This window comes from Saccopteryx bilineata, chromosome 5, assembly GCF_036850765.1.
Source record: "Saccopteryx bilineata isolate mSacBil1 chromosome 5, mSacBil1_pri_phased_curated, whole genome shotgun sequence".
Classification (NCBI taxonomy): Eukaryota; Metazoa; Chordata; class Mammalia; order Chiroptera; family Emballonuridae; genus Saccopteryx; species Saccopteryx bilineata.
Window position 1 is genome coordinate 160810388 of NC_089494.1, and position 4673 is coordinate 160815060.

Consider the following 4673-nt stretch of genomic DNA (forward strand, 5'->3'; position numbering starts at 1 on the left):
TGTTATTTCACCTTTTCCATTATGTTTCTTCAGCTCTTCAGACATCTTTGTATCCAGATCTCAGTCTTTTAAAAGCTCTGTTTAGCTTTCCATTTCTGGCCAAGGTGGAGGAATAGAGAAAAAATTTACCCTTGTGTCTAAAACAACTTTATAAAATGAAAAAAAATATATATGAGATAACAGTCTTTAAGACATTGGCTATGAGGCAATGAATCTGACCCCTGAGAGACAGGAAACAAACAAGGTGAGCCCTATGCTAGTCCTAGCTTGCTACCTTGAGAGAGTCTTCAGGCATGGGGCCAGGAAGAGGAGCCCAGGTGGAGACCAGCTGACTTCCTGAGCTGAAGATGGAGCTGAGTGTCCAGAGAGATCAAAGCAGCTAGAGTTCCTAGGGAGAAGGACATAGAGGAAAGGGCAGCAGTGAGAGAGAACCCAAAGACCTGCAGACTATGAAAAGACTGCTATAGTGTCCTATATATCATCAGAGTGCTGATCACCAGATGCATGTAAGGAAACTACTCCAGGCCAGGAAAAGAGCCACTCTAAAAGATTAGAGGGAACAACACTCAGCTTACACGGGGTTGAGAATAACACCTGTTTCCACTAATCAGACTGAATCACCTCCTAATTCTATAATTCATGGAGTATTAGGTAAGGTGCTCAGAAGGGCCATGCTTCAATAGTAGGGAATAATTATCCCTAGATAGCTGCTTTAATCCTGCCTATCACAACTTAAAAGCAAGACCCAAAAGGATAAAAATATATCCAAACTATGAACTACATCACAGAACAAAGCTCAAGCACTTTTACAGGAATGCAAAAAATAGCTAGCAACAAAAAAGGTAAAACCCACAATTTAGTCAAGAATTACTAGTCATGCAAACAAGCAATATGACTCATAATGATAAGATGGTCAGTCAATCAAAATCAAAGCAGAACTCACATAGATGTTAGAATTAACAGGCAAGCACATTAAAGCAGTAACAGTAACTTTGTTCCATTTGTTTAAGATCTATAAGAAAGAGTATGCATATTAAGTAGAGACATGGAAGATAATTTTTTAAAGACCCAAATAAAACTTTTATACTTGAAACTATACTATCTCAGATTTTAAAATGCACTGGATGGAATTAACAGCAGATTAAATGTTGCAGAAGAAAAAAAAATGGTGAACTTGAAGACATAGCAATAGAAACCACCTAAAATAAAACACAGAGAAAGAAAAAAAATAACAACAAAAACACCACTGTGAGTTCTGGGAAAAAATCAAAACAAACCATCTAAAATAAAACACAGAGGGGAAATGACTAAATAACAATAATAATAATAGCACATGAAAATATCAATAACACTAATCCTTAGGGAAATGCAAATCAACACTACAATGAGTTACCACCTCGTACCTGTCAGAATGGCTATTAAAAACAAAACAGAAAATAACAAGTTGTAGCAAAGATGTGGAAAAATTGGAACCCTTGTGCACTATTGGTGAGAATGTGAAATGGTGAAGCCTTTAAGGAAAACAGCATAGCTGTTGCTCAAAGAACTAAAAAAAAACTACCATATGAATCAGAAATTCCATATATATATATATATATATATATAAAATTGAAAGCAGGGTCTCAAAACAATATCTGTACACTAATGTTTGTAGCAGCATTAATCATAACAGCTAAAGCATTAAAACAACCCATACATCAACAGGTGAATGGGCAAACCAAAGGTGGTCTATACATACAATAGAATATTATTCAGCCTTTAAAAGGAAGTAAATTTTCCAATAGATACAGGACAGATGAAGCTTGAGAGCATTATTCTAATAAAATAAATCAATTATAAAAATGCAAATATTGTCTGATTCCACTTATATGAGGTACTTAGAATAATTAAAATCTTAAAGACAGAAAGTAGAATGATGGTTGCCAGGGCTGTAGAAAGTGGAGGGGGTATTGTTTAATGAATACAGAGTTTCTGTTTTATAAGGTAAAAATAATTCTGAAGATGGATGGTGGTAATGGTCACACAACAGTGAGAATATACTTAATGCCACAAACTGTACACTTAAAAATGGCTAAAATGGGCCTGACTGGTGGTGGCACAGTGAATAGAGGGACGACCTGGGATGCTGAGGACCCATGTTGGAAACTCCAAAGTTGCTGGCTTGAGTGCAGGCTGACCAGCTTGAGTGTGGGGTTGCCAGCTTGAGCATGGGATCATAGACATGACCCCATGGTTGCTGGCTTCAGCCCAAAGGTCACTGGCTTGAGAAAGGGGTCACTAGCTTGGCTGGAGTCCCCCAGTCAAGGCACATATGAGAAGCAATCAATGAACAACTAAAGTGCTGTAACTATGAGTTGATGCTTCTCATCTCTCCCTTACTGTCCATCTGTCTGTATATCTGTCTCTCTTGCTAAAAAAATAAAAACAAAAAATAAATAAAGGTTAAAATGGTAAGTTTTGTGTTATATATTTTTACCACAATGTTATAAAAATAAAAGTATTTACTGCTTGAGTCTATTTATTTTGTATAAATTTCTAGAAAATGTTAACTAATGTACAGTGACAGAAAGCAGATTGTCACTGGAGGGGACAAGAAGGGTCAGGAGTGAGGATTACAAAGGGACCCTGTCTTGATTGCGGTCTTACAGTTGTAGACATGTCAAAAATTATCAAATTGTGTACTTCAACTGCATGCAGTTTTGCATGCCAAATAAACCTCCAATAAAACTCCTTGTAAAAAAAAATCACCTCAGAAATTCTTGGCTTCTTAGGTTTGGGGGTTTTATTTAGGTTTGTTTCTTTCAAAAAATTTTTTGGTGGTGGATCTGGTCTCTGACTGAAATGTTTCCTAGCCTCACCATCTGGTAGGTTCAGATGAGGTCATGAAACTGATAATAACCCATAGTTCCTTGATTTTTGCTCCACCTGCTAGTGTAGAACTTCAACTCTACACACGTGCACATGTATGCACATGTGCGCGCGCGCGCACACACACACACACACACACAAACTCTCATTCAAACACTTTTGGGAGTCCCCAGGATCCAGCTGACAGGACTGCATTTGCACTAAAACAAGTTACTTGTACCTGAGAGCCTCACCAAGTCCTCAAAGAAACCTGTATCTTCAGGTTATGCCTGTAGTTTTTCCTTCCATCAGGTTCTCACACATGGCCAGAGGGCCAGACCAACGGAGCAATCTCAGACAAACAACAGGATGTCTCTCTGTTCCTCTTTATTCTTCTCCCATTGGCTCACTTTTCCAAAACTGCAAATAGATCCCTGCATCCTGTCCCACAGGCTCATCAGATCCACCCCCAGAGATGGGAATTCTACTGCCAACTCAAGTGAGTGCAACTTCCAATCCACAAATACCAAGATGACAATGTTGAAACAGTATCTGTTAGGACCTCTGGATCTAAGTTCTCCACTTATTCATTTTTATTTTTCAGGAACCTACCATTGGAATGACTGCTTTTATTTTCTATCCATAAATCTTGAGTCTTCTTGTGGGACTCAGGTTGTAAACCCATCCCTAAAGTTCAGTTTTTATTCTTCTCTAGGAGGAGTGAGTGTCCCAAGGTTGTTTTCTCACAAGCTGGGGTAGGCACCCACAGTGTTATCAAAGAGTTCCCTGTTGGAGAGATGTCCAGCTTTGTCCAAGAAGAAGTAGAAGTGCTGGCCTTTGACCTTCAGAGGCAACATGGCAGCAACTTCACCCTTTGGGCCATGCAGGATACCTGGTCCGAGAAAAGAGTGAAATAGGCACCCAAGCCAAAGAGGGGAAAAGCAGAGAGGGTCGCCTGCCCTCCTACCACCTGAGTTCTCCTACAGCATCACTGAATGCACAGAAAAGGGGGAGATGGTCAGCACCAAGTACTAGGGTACAGATGATGTCACAGCCCAGGACCAAGCCATAGCACCGGAGCATGGAGCACAAGTCCAAACGGTTCCCCTTCTGGAAACTCTGCATCTGATGGCTGCACTCGAGCCAAGGCTGCCATGGCCAAGGGGGCCCAGAACTGCACAGAATAGCCGAGAACTGTGAAGAAGTGGCCCTGCTCATGCTGGAAGAGCAGCACAGCCCATGGGGTTGCCTAGTGCAGGGTTCTGGGTGCAGACAGGTTCTGCAGGGTGAAAAGCAGCAGCACTGGCCACCACTGCCCACGTGCCACTGCGGCCGCCTGGTGCTGTTGCTGGAGGCGAGTCTTCCTCCGTGCATTCATTTTACAAATATGTACCACCAATCCCTAGGGAAAAGCTGCAAAGAGAAGGCTCCATAGCTGATGTGATAGGCTGATATGTATTATATGTTGGCAGAGTGTGAAATTAAGGCACCACACTATATTCTGCACCCCTGCCACCACCTGCACTTAGACTTATAAAAACAAAGTCACCAGATGCTAATCTGCTGGTTCATAGAACACTCCACTAGGTGTGGGACTAAAAAAGTAGGGAAATATGGGACAACCAGAAGAACTGGTTTCCTTCCCTACACGCAGTGCCCAAGCTACGAATTAAAAACAGAACAAGATAGTGATATCTGTGCTCCATACCTCCACCCTCCCCCTGCCCTGTGATCAGTGCAGGAAGGGGAGGCTCTGACACATAGTACCCCATTAAATAGAGACAACAGATAGGCAAGTACAAAAATTAGGGGATTGAGAAATGTGC

General features: G+C 41.1%; 1 pseudogene; it reads right to left on the reverse strand.

Moving 5' to 3' along the window:
• Positions 1–3590: 3590 nt before the first annotated feature.
• Positions 3591–4225, reverse strand: LOC136306578 (transmembrane protein 223-like; annotated as a pseudogene).
• Positions 4226–4673: the final 448 nt, after the last annotated feature.